Source organism: Hyperoodon ampullatus (assembly GCF_949752795.1).
Source record: "Hyperoodon ampullatus genome assembly, chromosome: 17".
NCBI classification, from domain to species: Eukaryota; Metazoa; Chordata; class Mammalia; order Artiodactyla; family Ziphiidae; genus Hyperoodon; species Hyperoodon ampullatus.
In genome coordinates this window covers 33,395,890-33,416,093 of record NC_136930.1, presented here as the reverse complement: position 1 = coordinate 33,416,093, position 20,204 = coordinate 33,395,890, and the positions used below count along the sequence as shown (strand labels likewise).

General features: G+C 36.8%; 1 pseudogene across 1 annotated transcript; it reads right to left on the bottom strand.

Moving 5' to 3' along the window:
* Positions 1 to 9,728: 9,728 nt before the first annotated feature.
* On the bottom strand, positions 9,729 to 19,658 carry LOC307065333 (vascular cell adhesion protein 1-like; annotated as a pseudogene). Its single transcript has 3 exons — positions 19,536 to 19,658; positions 10,658 to 12,148; positions 9,729 to 10,431 (listed from the first exon to the last, which is right to left on the bottom strand). The product of its transcript is annotated as a vascular cell adhesion protein 1-like (transcript).
* Positions 19,659 to 20,204: the final 546 nt, after the last annotated feature.

The window sequence follows — 20,204 nt, the reverse complement described above, 5'->3', positions numbered from 1 at the left end:
TATACCAGGGCTCGTTCCTTTTCTGCATTATTGAAAACAGGAACATTTAATTTTTTTGTGAATTTAATAGAAACTTTCTGAATACTTTTATAAATTCACTGAGGGATATTGTAGAGCTCAGTGTAATAAGTACAGTCATTAAGGTTTAGAAATTCGTTTCTTTCTTTACTTTCAGTAATTCAATGTTTATTTTCTTAAATCTTTTATCAATACCTTAGAAATTTTCATAAAAATGAGGTAATTTATTGATTAATTGATTAACCCTTTGATATTTGTATAGGAAGTATTTTTCCCAATTTATTTTCATTTTATTTTTCTTAGAGTTTTATAGATATCTATAATAGCCTGATATAGATATAAGTTGTTATATGTAAGCCTCATGGTAACCACAAAGTAAAAACCTACAGAAAGTACACAAAAGGTAAAGACACAGGAATATAAGCATACCACTACAAAAAGTCATCAAATCACAAAGGAAGAGAGCAAGAGAGGAAGAAAGGAACAGAGAAGAACTACAAAAACAGCAAGAAAACAATTAACAAAATGGCAATAAGCACATACCTAGGAATAATTACTTTAAATATAAATGGACTAAATTCTCCAATCAGAAGACATAGGGTGGCTGAATAGATTAAAAAAACAAGACCTATCTACATGCTGCCTACAAGAGACACACTTTAGCTGTAAGGATATACACAAACTGAAAGTGAAGGGATGGAAAAAGATATTCATTGCAAATGGATACCAAAAGAAAGCTGGAGTATTTATACTTATATCAGACAAAATAGACTTTAGAACAAAGACTAAGAGACAAAAATAATAATAGACAAAAAGGGATATGATAAAGGGGCTAATCCAAAGAGAGGATATAACATTTAAAATATTTATGCACCCAACATAGGAGCATCTCAATATATAAATATTAACACACCCAAAGGGAGAAATAGACAGCAATACAATAATAGTAGGAGAGTTTAATACCCCACTATGCCAATTGATAGATCATTGAGACAAAAAAAAAATCAATAAGGAAACATCTGCCTTAAATGACATGTTAGACCAGTTGGGCTTAACAGATATTTACAAAAGGTACCATCCAAAAGCAATGGATACACCTTCTTCTCAAGTGTACACAGAACATTTTCTAAGATACATCATGTGTTAGGCCACAAAACAAGTCTTAATAAATGTAATGGGATTGAAATCGTATCAAGCATTGTTTCTAACCAACAGTAGAAATGAGAAATTAATTACACAAAGAAAACTGGAGAATAAACATGCTATGGAATAACAAATAGGTCAAAGAAGAAGTCAAAAGAGAAATCAAAAAATACTTTGAGACAAATAAAAGTGGAAGTGTAACATACAAAAATTTATGGGATGCAGTAAAAGCAGATTGAAGAGGGATGTTCATAGAGATAAACACCTACCTCAAGAAACAAGAAAAATCTTAAATAAACAACTTAACTTTACAGCTTAAGTAAGTAGAAAAAGAAGAACAAACAAAGCCCAAAGTTAGAAGGAAGAAAATAACAGCGATTAGTGCAGAAATAAATGAAAGAGACTAAAAAGACAATAGTAAAGACCAATAAAACTAAGAGCTGGTTCTTGGAAAAAAGTTAACAAAATTGACAAACATTTAGCTAGAGTCAACAACAGCAAAAAAAAGATTCAAATAAAAAAAAGATTCAAATAAATAAAAATCAAAAGTGAAAAAGGAGATATTATAACTGATACCACAGAAGTACAGAGGATAATGAGACCAATATGAACAAATATATGCCAAAAAACTGGACAACCTAGAAAAAATTGATAAATCCCTAGAAACATACAACCCACCAAAACCAAATTATGATGAAATAGAAAATCTAAACAGACCAATAACTAACAAGGAGATTGAATCAGTAATTTAAAACTTCCCAAAAAACAAAAGTCAAGAACCATATGGCTTCCTGGTGAAATTTCACCAATATTCAAAGAAGAATTAATACCAATTCTCCTCAAACTCTTCCAAAAAATAGAATAGTGGGGAACTCTTCCAAATACATTTTACAAGGCCAGTACAACCTGATACCAAAACCAGATGAGTTTGCCATACACACACACACACAAAGAGAAAATTACAAGCCATTCCTAATGAATATATATGCAAAAATTCTCAGCAAAATATCAGCAAATCAAATTTAACAACACATTAAATGGATCATACACCATGATCAAATGGGATTATTCCCCAGATGCAAGAATGGTTCAACATCTGCAAATCAGTGTGATACACCACTTTACACCATTAATAAAGTGAAGGATAAAAATGATATGATAATCTCAATAGATGCAGAAAAATAATTTGACAAAATTCAACACACATGTATGATTAAAAACTCTCAACAAAACATGTATAGAAGAAACATACCTCAGTATAATAAAAGCTGAAAGCTTTTCCTCTAAGATTAGGAACAAGACAAGATGTCCACTCCCACTACTTTTATTTAACATAGCATTGAAAGCCCTAGCCAGAGGAATTAGGCAAGAAAAAGAAGTAAAATGAATTCAAATTGGAAAGGAAGAAGAAACTTTCAGATGACATATTATATACAGAAAACCCTAAAGAGTCCATCAAAACGCTATTAGAACTAATAAAGAAATTCAGTAAAGTTGCAGGATACAAAATCAATATACAAAAATATGCTGTGTATGCTTATTAGTGTATGAGCCATCATAATGAGAAATTAATAATCCCATTTACAATTGCATCAAAAAGAACAAAATACCTAGGAGTAAAGTTAATCAAGGAGGTGAAATACCTGTATATTAAAAACTAAAAGACATTATTGAAAGAAATTGAAGAAGACACAAATAAATACAAAGATATTCCATGTTCATAGGCTAGAGAAATTAGTTTTGTTAAAATATCCATACTATCCAAAGAAATATACAGATTCAGTATAATTCTTATCAAAATTCCAATGGTATTTTTCATAGAAAGAGAACAAACAATCCTAAAATTATATGGAACCACAAAAAACCTAAAGAGCCAAAGCAGTCTTGAGAAAGAATAAAGCTGAAAGCATCACACTTCCAGATTTCAAACTATATTATGAAACTATAGTAATTAAAACAATATAATTTTTGGAATAAAAACAGACACATAGATCAAAGGAACAGACTATAGAGCCTTTACAACAAAGGAACCAAGAATACACATTGGGCAAGGAGCAGTCTCTTCAAAAGATAGTGTTGGGAAAATTGGACAGCCACATGAAAAAGAATGAAACTGGACAACTATCTTACACCATACACAAAAATTAACTCAAAATGGATTAAAGGCTTGAACATAAGACCTGAAACAATAAAACTCCTAGAAGAAAACATAGTCAGTAAGCTCCTTGACATGGGTCTTGGCAATGATTCTTTTGTATCTGACGCCAAAAGTAAAGCAAAAAAGCAAAAATAAACAATTGGGAATACACCAAATTAAAAAGTTTCTGCACAGCAAAGGAAAATATCAACAAAATGAAAAGTAAACCTACTGAATGGGAGAAAATAATTGTAAATCATATATCTGATAAGGGGCTAATATCCAAAATATACAAAGAACTCACACAACTCAACAGCAAAAAACAATCCAATTTAAAAAATGGGAAGAACACCTGAATAGACATTTTTCCAAAAAAGACATACAGATGGCCAAAAGGTACATGAAAGATACTCGTCATCATTAATCATCAAGAAACTGCAAATCAAAACTACAAAGAGGGCTTCCCTGGTGGCACAGTGGTTGAGAGTCCGCCTGCCGATGCAGGGGACACGGGTTCGTGCTCCAGTCCGGGGAGAACCCACATGCCGGGGACCGGCTAGGCCCGTGAGCCGTGGCTGCTGAGCCTGCACGTCCGGAGCTTGTGCTCTGCAACGGGAAGGCCACAACAGTGAGAGGCCCACGTACCACAAAAAAAAAAAAAAAAAAAAAACAATGAGATGCCACCTCGCACATTTCAGAATGGCTATTATCAGAAAAAATAAGAAATAACAATTGTTGGCAAGGATGTGAAGAAAAGGGAACTCTTATGTACAGTGGTGGGAATGTAAACTGGTGAAACCACTATGAGAAATGGTATGGAGGTCCCTCAAGTAATTAAAAACAGAACTAGCATATGATCTTGCAATTCCACTTCTGGGTATTTATCCAAAGGGGACGAAAACACTACCTTAAAAAGATATATACATGTCCATGTTCACTGCAGCATTATTTACAATAGCCAAGATATGGAAACAGCCTAAGTGTCCATCGATGGTGAGTAGGTGAAGAAATTGTGGTATATATCTACAATGGAATATTATTCAGCCATAAAAATAATGCAACGTTGCCATTTGCAACAACATGGATGGATCTTGACAGCATTATGCTAAGTGAAATAAGTCAGGCAGGGAAACACAAATACCACATGATCTCTCTTAGATGTGGAATCTTAAAAAAAAAAAATGCTCATAGATACAGAGAACAGACTGGTGGTTGCAAGAGGCCATGGGTGGATGAATTGTTTTTGTTTTGTTATTTTAGTTTAAATAAATCTAATTTAAATTTTTTAAAGAATTACAAACAGTATTAATTAGCAATAATAATTTTTAAAAGAAAATGAAAATAGGCAAATCAGAACAGATTTGTTTACAACTAAAGACATGTCTCAAGGAAAAAAAATGGTGACGTTTGCCAGTGAAGCCATCTGGTCCTGGGGTTTTCTGTGTAGGGAGTTTTGGGGCTTTTTTTTTTTTTTATGTAAGAAAATAATAGATACCACAGAAATTTTACCCAGTATCTCCCAGTGGTAGCATCTTGCATAAGTATAGTACAGTATCAAAACTAGGGATATCACAACTATTGCTACAGTCAAAATATACTACAGTTCTATCAACACAAGGATCCCTCATTTTCCTTTTTCATAGCAACACCCACTTCTCTCTGGTCCCCACCCCCTACTTAATCCTGGCAACTATTAATCTGGTCTTCATTACTATAATTTTGTCATTTCTTTTTTTTTTTTTTTTTTTTTTTTGCCGTGCCACACGCCACGTGAGATCATTTTTCCCTGACCAGGGATCAAACACACGCCCCCTGCAGTGTTTCAAAAATGTTATATAACTCATGGCATTCTGCATGGCACCCAACTTCAGGAAAGCCTGAGATGCCATCCTTGTGGGGAAACACAAGTAAGGCCGGATCCAGGGCTCAAACCAAAGCCTCAGGCAGGGGGTCCACAGCCCTCTTTCTGAACCCCCCAAAACTCTTATGCCCTAGACTCTCAGGAGGCCTGCCATGCAGAATGCCATGAGTTAGAAGCTGGGGGAAGGAGGGCTTAGAGATGCTTGAGGGACGTCCTTAACCTACGTGAAATGTTGGAAGTTGAGGTAAAAAATATGGCTTTAATATCTTCATGGAAAACTGCATTATTTCAATCCTGAATGTGGTTCAGTTCCCTTACTGACTTATTATTATATTAAACAAGTTTATTTAGCAGTGATTGTAAAATGAAAGTAATTAACATGCAATGTTTTTTTGTGGTGAGACTAAGGGGAAACAGGTGTTCAGCCTAGAAAAACATTTCTCTTTGGATTTCCTGTGAAGTCAGTGTGTCTTGGGTTTAACTTTGAAACAAATTAAAAATTTTAAAAAGTTAAAAAAAAAGTTATATAAATGAAGCCATACAATATGTAATCTTTTGGCAATGGCTCTATTTCACTCAGAATAATTCTCCAGAGATTCACGCAGACTGTAAATAATTTGAAAAGAATTCAATCTAGTAATGAAGAAAGTGTAAATGAAGATGATTATGATACTATTTTGTTAAACTGCCAAAGCTTAAAAAACAAACACACAAACATCCAACATATGTAACACTGCAGGGAAATATATACTTTCATGAAAAACAACTAAGATAGCTAACATTGATTGAATGCCTATTACTCAGGCAAGGTTCTAAGTATTTTTCTGTTTTAATTTACTAATTCTTACACAACGCTATGAAGTAAGTGCTACTATTATCTCCATTGTATATATGAGCAAACCAAACACTGAGAGGTTAATTTGCCCAAGGTCATAGAACTAGTAAAGGTCAGAGCCATGACTCAACATTTATTTCCTAGTTATTTTCAAAAAACAGATAAGCATTATTGTAACATCAAAAATTCATCTGCTCACAATTAAAAATCATTTGCTCTCCTAAGGTAGTGACCAAGTGTTCTGGCATCATAATTATTTCAATGCTTCACTTTATCTCCTATGTCCTACAGTGCTAAGCACCAGAGCAACAAATAAAAATTGGTATTATTATCTCTAATACAAATAATAACCAAGTTATTTCTATATTTATAATTTTTAAAATTTTTTTCTTTTTGATTGTGTCCAAAAGCTCTGAAATCATGATTATCAATACTTAATTTAATAAAATGCTATAACAGTAAAGTGTATTAACATTTTACTCGGTGTTATTTCCCAAGTTCTAAAATATCTGAGGCATCTACAAAAAAATGAAATTTATTTCTTAAAAGGGGGAATTTATTTTAGACATACAGACACAGATATTTAGAAATGAAGGGGAAAGAAATCAATTACCCTGAAAATATCATCACCTAAAATAGTGTTTTAAAACTGTAAGCATTCTTTGTGGAATCAGAAATCCACATTAACTCAATGGGTTGCAAACAATCAAAACTATTGTGTTTATCTAAATGATTTCTGAGTGTATATAAGTGAAACATAGTAATAATTTATATAGATTATGTTAATCATTTAAATAGTGTACGCGGGCCTCTCACTGCCGTGGCCTCTCCCGTTGTGGAGCACAGGCTCCAGACGCGCAGGCCCAGCAGCCATGGCCCACGGGCCCAGCCGCTCCACAGCATGTGGGATCCTCCCAGACCGGGGCACGAACCCGTGTCCCCTGCATCGGCAGGTGGACTCTCAACCACTGCTCCACCAGGGAAGCCCTGTCTGTCTACCTTTGTAATAAAAAGCTATTTACCATTTTTTCCTCTGATATTTGTTCCACTCTAAAAGTGCTGTTACCGTTTTTCAATTTTAAAGCTATACTTTATAAATATATGTACATATATAATCATCGGAAAAAGAATATTACATAATTATCTTAACATTACTCAGTTAAAAATAAACTATTTTTCTAAACTTTAAACTACCATTTTATGATTACTGTGGCTCGTTGCCTTTAAGTTGTGATTAAAATTACAGCAAAGCACTTATGCTTTCAGGCAAAAGTGTTGTATATATGATCAGCTTATCATTATACATGTAACTGCGAAGGTATATAGACAATCTACCCAATATTAACACACCAAAACCAAAACAATACAAATAAAAAGTAGTCACTGAAATGTCTGTGAGCCAGAGCACATTTGCATGTGAAATCCCTTACTTCAGATACACAGACTTATTCTTGTCACTAGAAATAATAACAATAAATGTATCTTTCTTTTGACCCCTGTGCCATTATAAATCAAGGTTGAAAATGTGTTCATCTTGGATTTTCTTCTTTTTTATGCTTCTTGAGAGTATAAAATACTATCCCATACAAAATTATTGTGTAATTTTGTAAAGAGATTCCTTTGTAGCAAATTCTCCATAGGTGAAAATGTAGAGAACTCAAAATAACTCTCAACAGATTTCAGATATTAATTATATGTTCTAGCGGGAAAAAAGTACCCATTAAATTTGCCTTCCTGCCATGGAACATATGAATTGGCTAAATGAGATGCTAATGACATGAATGAGATAGAATCTCTGAGAATTAAATTCTATTTAATATTTAAGTATTAACTCTCCTTTCATATTAACAACTATTCGGTTTGATTCACATATTTTGGCTCTTTTCAAGGTAAGTAAAATTACTTCTTGACTTCATGAAATTCACATTCAATTTTATAAAGTTTTCAGGTAATAATACTTATGCAAAACCCATATTATCTTAGGTTCTTAATGGTCAAAATAAGTAATTTAAATGATATTTTCTTTAATGTAGAAAATAGTTTCATTTCTGAAATGGTACTCTGTGTTTAAAATACTGTAAATTACATCATGTTTGCCCACTGAATTCTATTGTATATCTAGAATTATTCTTTGGGAAAATGTAAGCCACAATCTGGTTTAGATGTGATATGGCTCTTAAGGGCAGAGCATGAAGATTTTGATGGTTATAATGTAGCACTAGCTCTAGTGACCCATTCATCTCATGGGAAGTTTGTGTACCTCTTTACTCCATATGATCTGGCTTACTCATATTTGGATAGTACCAAAGTTTGAGTACAAGGTAACAGCTAACTTTTTTTGAGCTCCTACTGTGTATTAGACATAATTCCAAGCACTTTCAGGGATGATCTAACTCTGTTGGGTAGAATTGATTAGCCCCCTTTACAAGCGAGGAAACTGAAAGTCAGAGAGCTCTCATGGCTAAGAAGGGCTTGAGAACACAGTTTGATTTCAGAGATGAGTTTAGGACCACTATGCTATGCTGCCTTCCCATTTTCAAGACTAGAGCTTCTTAATCATGAATGGGTGACAAATATGTTCAGATATGGGCCCTCTCAGCCCTTGGGGTTGACGGACAGGACCTGGAGCCCAGAACCCTGGTCTGTTCCCACGTCTGTGAGCAGCTTCATTTAGTTACACCAGTGCGGTACACAAAGATGATTTTCTACGTGTGCCATAGTGTGAAAAAGTTTGACAAGCATGCTGCCTTAGAGCAAGGAAAACATTTAGAGATAAATATATTAACTGTGTTCCTAATTTGTAACTGACATTAAATTTTCAGAGTCAGCAATCTTCTGACAAGGGATAATTTATATACCTTATATAATTCTACTTTATGTTGCTTTGCTAATAATTTCCTCCACTGATATTTTGTTATGCTCCATATTAATTCTTAACTGGCAACATTTATCCTGACTAGAATTACCATGAATTCTTTTTTTTTTCAATTCCAGAAATTATCACTTTATTATACAAAAAAACTAAACATTTACAAAGGAAAATCAAAAAAAGTTGCATTTTTAGACCTCATTGGGAAAGTTACACAAGAGTCTGATGAACAAACAATATCATAAAACGTCTCCGTACCATGTCAGTACCATCCAGAGAAATCCAATCAACCATTATACCATAGGTTAAAGTGTTCAGTACCTGAAAGTCAACCCAGTGCCCTCTTGGTTTATCATTTGTCTATAACAGTGTAAAACTCTAGCATCTTTGCAAAACATGGAATTGTTGTCTATGAACTTTATAGGAATAAAATTTTGTTAAAGGAAATAAAATAGTACAAAGATGACATGGTTCTGCTCCCAATCAATACTAACATGCATTAAGTTATAACAGTCAGTCCAAGCAACATTTTAATAATTTTAGAAATGTGACTATAGTGTGCTGATATTTCAAGCAGTCTTGCTCTGGCATAGTTTTATTTTACATATATCCAAGTCATGTTATTGCATATACACATCAAGAAACTACTCCAGTTATCACATCTCAAAGGTAGTGCCTATTTTTTAGGCCGAAATTTTCCTTTGGCTTCTTGCTCACAACAAGGGGCATAGGCAGCCATTCTTTCCAAGAGTTTACTACATTCAAGGAAGTCTGGACTCCTAGCTTGTTGTTTTCCTCATGGAATGATGAGCAGTATTGAGGATTTGAACTGATAAATAGTATCTCTGAACATTTCAGACACTAGCTACACTTTTGATTTCTGTGCTTCTACAAGACTGTATGACCCTTTCATGTTAGCTTTTCTAGCAAAGTAAATAATCATTCCAATGGCAGGTATTATTAAGGAGGATGCACAATAGAGCACAAGAAGTTCAGGAGAATAATAGTCCTTGTTACTTTCTCTTCTTTTAACATCAAGTGTTATGCTTGTTAATTGCAAACCAACTTCATTTTTAGATTCACATTCATATACTCCCGCATCCTCTAACTGGGCCCTGTGGATGGTATATGGACCATCTGTAGACTTAGGCTTAGACTCTGCTTTTTTCTTCAGGATTATCCAAGATTGGGGAACATTTCCACACGTACAGGAGATAATGACAGTGTCTCCTTCCTTGACATTCTCAGAAGGAAAAGCTGTTAAGTTGTATATCTTTTGGAACAACTTGGATAATTAATTTGACTTCTTTTCTGCTTATTCCAACCTGGTTAATGCCTTCACAGACATAAATACCAGAATCTCCCATTTTTGTAGACATTAAGGTGAGAGTGATATTCTCAGAAAGAGGCTGTAGATCCCCATTACTTATCAGCCTGCTCCACAGGATTTTCGAAGCTGGAAGGCCATCGCTAGAGCATGTCATATTCACAGATCTACCTTCCTCCAGGATGGAGGAGGGGCTGACCAAGAGGGTTGTATTGCCGAGAGCAACATTAACATATAGTACCTGTGGTGGGAAGCAGCCGCAGAGCACAGGGAGATCAGCTCGGTGCTTTGTGACCGCCGGGAGGGGTGGGATGGGGAGGGTGGGAGGGAGGGAGATGCATGAGGGAAGGGATGTGGGAACAGATGTATATGTATGACTGATTCACTTTGTTATAAAGCAGAAACTAATAAAAAAAAATTCAACCCAAAAAAAAAAAAAAAAACCAAACAAAAAAAACATATAGTACCTGTGTACTCTGCCTTTGTTTAGGTTCAAATTCCATTTCATCAATAGGTAACTTAGCCAGACAAACAAGAACTTTTCCAGTATCTTCAGTGGTGGGGATGAAGATCATTTCCAATCTCTTGGTCTCTAGGGATTTCTTACTTACATCTTCCAAAAAGATTTTATTTTTCATAATACTCTCCCCTTTAAGTAATTCAATCTCCAGCCGGTCAAAAGGATACACATCAGGAACCTTGCAGCTTACAGTGACCAGGTTTCCACTCACTAACAGACGACTCATCTCAATTTCTGGATCTCTAGGGAAGGAGTAGAGCTCCACCTAGATTCCCTTTTCCAGTTTCTTATGCCCACATGTCATGGTGCACAGGTAAAAATGTTCGTTCTCAAATCTCACAGGGCTCAGGGTCAACGTGGATTTGGACCCCTTGCTCCTCACCTTCCCATTCAGAGGGCTGTCCATCTGGGTGCTCCAAGAGAAAGTTGGGGACTCGCAACCCATGGCATCACAGGTCAATACAACTGAGTCGCCAATCTGAGCAGCAATCTGGGATCCAAGTGAGATCTCTACAGTAAACATTTTCTCTTGAACAATTAATTTTTCCTCTTTTCTGTCTTTCCCAACCAGGTTAACTCCTTCACACACATAAATTCCAGAATCTTCCATCCTCATAGCAATTAAAGTGAGAGTTGCATTCTCAGAAAGGAGCTGTAGATTCCCATTGTCTAATTTCTTGCTCCAGAAAAATCTGTGGAGCTGGTAGACCTTCACTGGTACATGTCATCGTCACAGAGTCACCTTCTTGCAGGCTTGTGAAGGGATTCACAGATATAACTGTGTCCTTGGGTGAGACATAGACTTGCAGTTTTTTGTAGTCCCCCTGTACTTGGGGTTGAGAATCAATTTCATAATATGTACTGTAGCTTGACAAACAAGAGCTTTCCCAATATCCTCATCAACAGGAGTGAAGGTTACTTCCAAACTCTTCATTTCCTGGGACCTCATTTCTGAAGGCCCCAGAAAGTTCTGTGTCTTCACAGAACGGTTGCCCTTCAGTAATTCTATCTCCAGCTTTTCAAATGAGTAAACAGCAGGGACCAAACATGTGACTGTGACTGGCTTCCCAACTTCCAGGGAGCCACTCAAATGAATCTCTGGGTCCTTAAGGAAAGAGTAGATCTCCACTGGGATTCCTTCTTTCAGTTTCTGAGACTCACAAATCACTGTGCACAAGTAATAGTGTTCATTCCCCAGACTAACAGGATCCATGGTCAGCATGGATTCTGCCCCCTCATTTCTCACCTTCCCATTCAGCGGACTGTCTATCTGAGTTCTCCAGGAGAACAATGGGGATTCGTAGCCTGTTGTGCTTTAAGTCACTGAGATGGAGTCACCAATCTGAGCAATAATTTTGGATTCAGGGAAGATGTTGATTTTAAAAGCTTGAGCTGCTAGTATTGGAGGGTCTCCTGCTGAGGTGGGGGGTGGCTGTGGCTTACCACGGGGACAAGGACACTGGCAGCAGAAGCTCTGGGAACTACTCCTTGGTGTGAGCCCTCCCAGAGTTCGCCATTAGCCCCACCAAAGAGCCGGGGAGGCTCCAGTGCTGGGTTGCATCAGGCCAAACAACCACCATGAATTCTTGAAATCATTAAAATGGGATTTTAATTATTCTTGATAAATTATTTTTTACTGTTCATATGGACTGCCTACTTCTCAATCAGAATTGGCAAATATTTTGGCTTGAATGCTGGAGTACCACAAAGCACATGAGGGTGAATACAGTATTGATAAATAAGGGAATGCTTTCTTCTTTTCTTTTTTTTTTTTTTTTCTTTAAAGATGAGGGGGCAGGCTCCCCAAATCCAAGGAGAAGAGTTGCTCAGGGACTTCGAGGTCCAGCCTTTTTTTCTTGCCCCTGAAGATTTCTACTGTGGTCCCCCCACGCTTCCGCAGCCCCAGGCTCGGCTCCATGCCACTTCCTACACCTCAGCCACAGTTCACCTTGGCCCGCCACTGACGTGGGCCCAGCTCCTGGGAATGCTTTCTAAAGAAGTGATGCTTGAAAGTTAAGAAAAAAAAAATATGGAGAGTCTGCTTCTGTTTTGTAAATAAGTTCATTTGTATCATTTCTTTTTAGATTCTGCATATAAGTGGTATCATATGATATTTCTCTTTATCTGTCTGATTTACTTCACTCTGTATGACAGACTCTAGGTCCATCCACCTCACTGCAAATAACTCAGTTTCATTTCTTTTTATGGGTGAGTAATATTCCATTGTATTTATGAACAACATTTTCTTTATGCATTCCTCTGTTGATGGACATTTAGGTTGCTTCCATGTCTTGGCTGTTGTAAACAGTGCTGCAATGAACACTGGGATGCATGTATCCTTTCAGACCATGTTTTTCTCTGGATATATGTCCAGACTTAGAGAATGACTTATGGTTACCAGGGGGGAAGGATGGAGGGAAGGGATAGTTAGGGAATGTGGGATTGACATGTACACATTGCTGTATTTAAAATGGGTAACCAACAAGGGTCTACTGTGTAACACAGGGAACTGTGCTCAATATTATGTAACAACCTAAATGGGAAAAGAATTTGAAAAAGAACTGATACATGTATATGTATAACTGAATCACTTTGCTGTACACCTGAAACTATCACAACATTGTTAATGAACTATACTCCAATATAAAATAAAAAGTTAAAAAATAATGGAGAGAATAGGAGTGCTGTCTTAATGAGGAAATTGAGCTGTTTAGAAGCCCTTGTACAGCACTGAAGTGAATTTTGAGACTTCACATCGCTTCAATACCAGGATAAAATTAAGACAGAATAGTTTAGAATCCCTGGACACCTTAGAAACCGCACAGGGAAACCCAACTGGCAATCCCAACTGTCTTAAGTCAAAGTGTAGTGATGCATAAACACTTGCTCTCAAGTGTTTTCACTGTTTAAAATGATTTGTTCACAACGCATTAACCATGGAAGCTCATCTGGAAGTGTGGTTTGTGGTTTTCCAGGTTTTACCTCGATAAAAGTTTTCAGGTAAAAATAAATATTGCAGGTGAGTCAAAAAGGAAAAAAAAATAATAATTTCCTCTTGGTTGCAATAGACAGAGAATGATTGCCCAATTACACATGTTCGTTCTGGTTTAGAACTTTGATGGGGGCCATCCTTGGAATTTGGACAGTTTGCCATCTGGTCTGAGTATGTGATTACACATAAGATACCAGGGAAGGGGAAGGAAAGGTGACTCCAAGGTTGTAAGCCTCACTGATTCAGTAACAATTGGCCATTGTCAAGGAAAGTATTACCAAGAAGAGGAGCTGGTTGGGTGTGTTTGGGGTGGAGAGGATGATGAATTCTTTGAAGAACATGTAGATCTGAAGGAATGAGGAGGAAATCCAAGTGGAGGTTTCATGAAAGCAATTGAAAATGCTTGCCTGGAGTTGTGTGGAGAGATTAGGACTGACGGTTTGTGTTGGAAGTCATCTATTCATAGCCTTAGGAGTGAAAGCGATCTTCTCTCCAAGGAAGAAAGGAAAAAGATAAACTAAAGGGCACATTGCATGGATAACCACCTTCACAAGGGGAGAAAGGCGGAAACAAAGGAGACAGGCCACACTGGCCTCTGTGGTGTCCTTGAACCCACCAAGCATAGCCCCCTGAGAACTTGCTCCTTCCATCCTCAGCCTGGAATGCTCTTCCCACAGAGGCAGAGGTGCTTCCTTTGTGCGCCTATAATACTCTAAATGTTTCTGATGCTACATTCACCACAGATTATGACTTCTGTTTGAGTTGTCTCACCTGATACATAATAAATATTCAGTGAATGAATGGGAGAAGTGGAATGAGAAGAGGTTGCGTTCAGGGCCACATTTCAGAAATCAAGATCTTGGAGTTCTCATAAGTTGGTCAGACAATATGTTATTTCAAGGAAAATATAATCCAGTGCTCATTGTGTGCCAGGCATTCCTGGAACAAAAGCCAGATGTTTTGGGACTTCCCTGGTGGCGCAGTGGTTAAGAATACACCTGCCAATGCAGGGGACACAGGTTTGATCCCTGGTCCGGGAAGATCCCACAAGCCACGGAGCAACTAACCCTGTATGCCACAACTACTGAGCCCGTGTGCTGCAACTACTGAAGCCCACGGGCCTAGAGCCCGTGCTCCACAAGAAAAGCCACTTCAATGAGAAGCCCACACACCGCAACGAAGAGTAGCCCCCGCTTGCTGCAACTAGAGAAAGCCCACGAGCAGCAATGAAGACCCAATGCAGCCATAAATAAATAAATAAAAGCCAGATATTTTAAAGTAGCCTCAAGACAACTCTCTCCATTTCTTGGCTCTGGTTTTCTAAGTACCAGCCTCATCTTCAGGCAGGTTTTTTTTTAAGTGGCAGCAAAGTCAACACTCACTCCTTCAAAACGATTCTGTCTCTGCTGGAGTCATTTGCCTACCTTTGTGAAACTACGGAAGTTTGGGCCCCTGATGGATTACCCAGGCCAGAGGGGGGACAGTTTTGAGAGCAGAGTATGATATGAGGGCAAAATCAAAAAGTAACAAGTCCATTCTTGAAATCATAAAAGAGGCCATCTAGTGGCATTGTGATCTGAAACAACAGTAGGGAACAGAAGGGGAAAGAATAAATTCACTCTCCCCCTCCTCCATCTTATTGCAAAATTACACTGTACTGTCAGAGACAAAGATGGATGCTGTTCCCTGAGACTGCCTCTGCTGTGTGTTTAAAGTTCTGTAGATGAAGGAGAGTTGAAAAAGCATCACCTGAGAATAAAGCCACTTGTTAGTGTTAGAACACTGAGCTTTGATTTTTTATTTATTTAAATCTTGCCTTTGGTATGATATGAAAATATAAATCTAATATAAAAGTTTTATATAAACTTTAAAAAGTTCTCTAAAGTCCCATATATATAATGTTGTAGGTATATCATGAGCTTTGTAAATAGACCCAGGTTCAAAGCCTCCTATACCATTTACTATTTGTGTGAAGCCTAGACGTATGAATTAAGCTTTTGTGTTTCATTCTCTTTGGTATTTACCTTAAGGGTTAACTAAGAGAGTGCATGAAAAGCATTTAGCACATTGTCCAGTGCAATAGTCAATACTGGTAGGTATTATTGGCATTATTGCTGTGGCTTAAGAATTTCATTATTATGGTAAATAAAATATGCATAAAACATACCATTTTAACCATATGCAGCTAAGTGGCATAAAGTACATTCACATCATTGTACAACCATTACCAATATCCATCTCCAGAATTTTTTCTTCTTCCCGAACTGTAACTCTGTATCCATTAAACAATAATTCCCCATCTCTCCTCTCCCCCCAGACTCTGATAACTACCAAACTTTCTGTCTCTCTGAGTTTGTCTATTCTAGGTTCCTCATGTAAGTGGAATCAGACAAGATTTCTCCTATTGTGTCTGGCTTAATTAAGATTTTTTTTTAAATAACAAAAGCTAAATCCGGACTTTTTAGTCATTGATTCCTAGGGTTCCTGTACTACATAGGCCCCAATAGATGAGCCTAAATTCCACCATCTTGGTGATAGTATCTACTAACTATAGGCACAATCTTAGTAGGTGAGAAATAGTCTCTACAGTGCAGGCTTTAGATACCCAATCTATTTCCACAGCATCACAGAAGCAGAGTTTTTTTAGTATCTATAGAATCTGAAAATATTTCTGAAAGATAGCTCAAGTGCTTGGGTGCTTTAACTGTGGATAAGGATAAAAGTTTTCACAGCTTTTTAGTAATCAGCCTCAGGACCCCTGTCCCAAAGTGACTGTAAATTGTGCAATCAGTAGGCAAAATAGATGACAACGAGGCATAAAACTTTATTATTAAACAATGATATAAACCTAAATAAGATTGTTCAGAAAAAAACTCTATTTAAAAATTTTCTCTCACAACCTGTTTCTTTTTATCATATTATGAGCTTAATGAGTTATTTCCCTGCCTGGCAAATCTGCATTCCTTCAGTTTTGCATTTCCTGGACAAAAAGCAAGAACTGTTCAGCCTGTAACCATCAAGTACCAAGCAAGTTGCTTCTGTAGCAACAAATCACCCACATGAAGTCTCAGTGTTTTTATCTCTTTACTTCACTGACTTTTCAATGCAAATTTGGCTATTATCAGTCAAGTGGAAGATCCTAAAACTGCTGCTTAAAAATCTGGGAGCAGACTCTTTCTCCATAGCTCAGCTCCTTTGAGCCTGGTCTCTCTAATGTCCCTGACCCATATTATGATAATCATCACTACAAACAACATATGCCACCACTGACTGTAATTTCTATTTTCTTTGTATAATCTTGGGCAAGCAATTTATAATCTCTGAACCTTAGGGTTTAATCTATAAAATACGCAAAGACAGTTTGTGAAAATGCCTAGCATGGCATGTGGCATGTGATAAGGCACACAGGCAAATATTAGATTTAGGAAAGAACCGTGTGTATGTTGTACTTTTCCAGCCCTCTTTCTCCTTGAGACTATTTCTCATTTCTCTCCTAACAACCGTCTCACAGCTTCTTGCTCTAGTATTTAGGAACTGAAATTATCACCTCATTTGCCCTTCCACTAGCAAGACCTGTCCTAGCATAAGCTAAGACTGCCTTAATCATTGCCCTTCCCACTTAATTATGTTTATCTCTTCCACATCCTGGGCCCTCAGGACTCTGCCTGCTGCTTTGCAGAAAGCAAGTTTGATAGCCTGCTATTTCTAGTTTTTTTTTTTTTTTTTTTTTTTTTTTTGCGTTACGCGGGCTTCTCACTGCTGTGGCCTCTCCCATTGCGGAGCACAGGCTCCTGGATGCGCAGGCTCAGCGGCCATGGCGCACGGACCCAGCCGCTCCGCGGCATGTGGGATCTTCCCAGACCGGGGCACGAACCCGCATCCCCTGCATCGGCAGGCGGACTCTCAACCACTGCGCCACCAGGGAAGCCCTCTAGTTTTTAATCTAAACGAAATGGCCTTGATTCAGACAGACATTTGAAAGTACACTGTGATAATAAGAAAAACAAAATTCTGTAAGAACAAAAGCTTAAAAAGTGTTTATATTTTATGTTAACCCTGGGCTTTTTGTCAGAAAAGGTGATGCTCTGTTCATTGTATACTTCTATTTCTTTGAACAATTATGCTAGTATTTATTGAGTGCTTACTACAGCCCAGGCACTGTGTTAAACACCTCACATATATTATTTCATTATTTCATTTAATCCATCCAGCAATCCTAGTAGGTAGGTGTCACTCATACCCATGTTATAGATAAGGAAACAAAGGCTTAGAAAGGTTAAGTATCTTGCCTAATTTCACACAGAGCTGGATCAAAACCAGGCTGACCCAAGAACCCATGGTCTGTCCACCACACCAGGGTTTTCAGTGGTGTGTTCAAATGCAGGTCCTCAGTCCAGAAAAGACAGTACTGTTATTTTAAACTAGGAAGCCTCTGGAGGGCTTTAAATGATGGTCCTTTTTACCGCATATTTTTTTTCCCTCTTACCTTCTTTATTTTTCTCTTATCGAGGTCCTTAGGTTTAATTTTTAATACTAAAATCTATCTGTTCTCTTGCAGTAAGAAACATAAGGCTTCGAGAGCGTCATACAACTTTACAAGTTTGAAATTCCTGTGGCAACATAAGATACTGAATCCATTCAAGAGTAAATGGTGACCTCAGTGATTCTCGTGGTTGGAATTTTTCTTTTGTAATCAAAATAGTATGAACACGATTAATTTTCTGGGAAAGTGTGCCTGAAATTAAGAATCCCCACACAATATTTTATTTCTTCAAGTAAGAATTTGTGTATATGAAAAAAAAATCAGAACTCAGAAGATTTTATGTGGGTTATAACAGTTGTCTCCAGAGTGGGTCTTCCAAGTCCCTTGGGAAGGTTCTATTTCTTCTATTAGAATTTTGATTTCTAATTTTTTTCTGCTTATTATTTTTTAATTTCTATTTTTATATATACTTTATAATGTATATATTTAATACAAAATATATTATATATAATTTCTTTGAAATTATGTACTATTATGTACATAACATATGCTATATATATATTCACATGTATTTTTATTCTATATATTCAAGTATTTTTGTTCATACATATATAAAGTATGTGCTGAAAACATTTTATTTATGAAATGAGTCTTCAAAATTTTAAGCTCCCAGCAATTCTAAAATATAATAAGCATTTATTTTTTTGTAATCTAAACAATCAGAATTTTTTAAAAAGATACAGTATTTTCATGAGAAGGAGCTAAATCATAAATAAATGCCCCATGATAAAGTTAAAAGGCCATTTGCAGGATATACCATGTTCATCTAAAGTACAGTGATGATTAAAAGCTGTAACAATGTTCTTGGGGCTTTGGAAAATTCTTAATTATCCTCTAGCTTAAATTGTCTTGTGTCTAGTCTAAAAGTAAAATTATATAGAGCCAGTCATTGGTAAGTGATTTTTTTCAAGTTAATTTCTGATACTTTCAGTGGCTCCATTATCCCTGATGTGACATACAAGATTTTTTAGTATCCTGATGGTGTCCAATCCTATCTCATTGCTCAACACTACTCTCCTCAAGTCTATGCTAAATTCACTTCTCTTTAACAATTCTCTTGCCTTTGGGCACTTGCAGAATCCATTCCCTAAGACAGAAAAACCCTTCCCTTCTCTTTGCCTGGCTACCCTCTTCCCATCCTTTCAGCCTCAGTTAAACTATGTTTCTTTTAAATTCATATTAGTTGCCCCCTCTATGTATTCAAGGGCATCCTATACTCTCCTCTTCTTTAACATTTATCACATTGCATGTTTAGATGCCTGTCTTCCAACCTAAATTTGTAATACTCACCTCACACTTCTGGCAGTTTGGACTATTTGGATCCAAGTCTAGGTGGAGAAATAATGGCACATGATTGAAGGTTTCCAACTTGAGTGATACAGAAGTTTCTCCGGCCCTTAAGTGGCACTGCATACCCTCTCTGGCCAGTTGGTTTATACCTTGTGGACTGTTTATTATATGCTTTGATATCTTCACTTAAATCATTCCCTCACTCTTCTTTTCTTCTTGTCCTCTCTTCTTTTGTTTATTAGACTGACAGGTTAGCCCTGCTAATATTTCTGATTTTCCTCCATATACCTACTGTCTATAGGAAATTAACCTTGCTCATCTAGGCAGTGTCAAAACTTAGGCACTGATCCAGAATGGCCAGTCAAGAAATGCTGTTGAGCAGAGGCAAGAGAATGCACTAGCAGCATGGGGAAGGACCAAGATGACTTTAGAGGAGACCAGATTTAGTAGATATTTGACCCTTGATCAACAATCAGTCTTTTAATGCAAATTTTTCCTACTTTGGGGAAAAAGAGGTAGGCTTTTCTTCCTCAGCTCCTAATCTTTTTTTTTTTTTTTAATCACAAAATGCATTTTCTCTATCTTTACATCCACTTGACTCTAGGGCAAGGGTAGTTTCTAATTATGCTGTCAGCAAAATTATATTTGATTATGAAGGCAAAAACATTG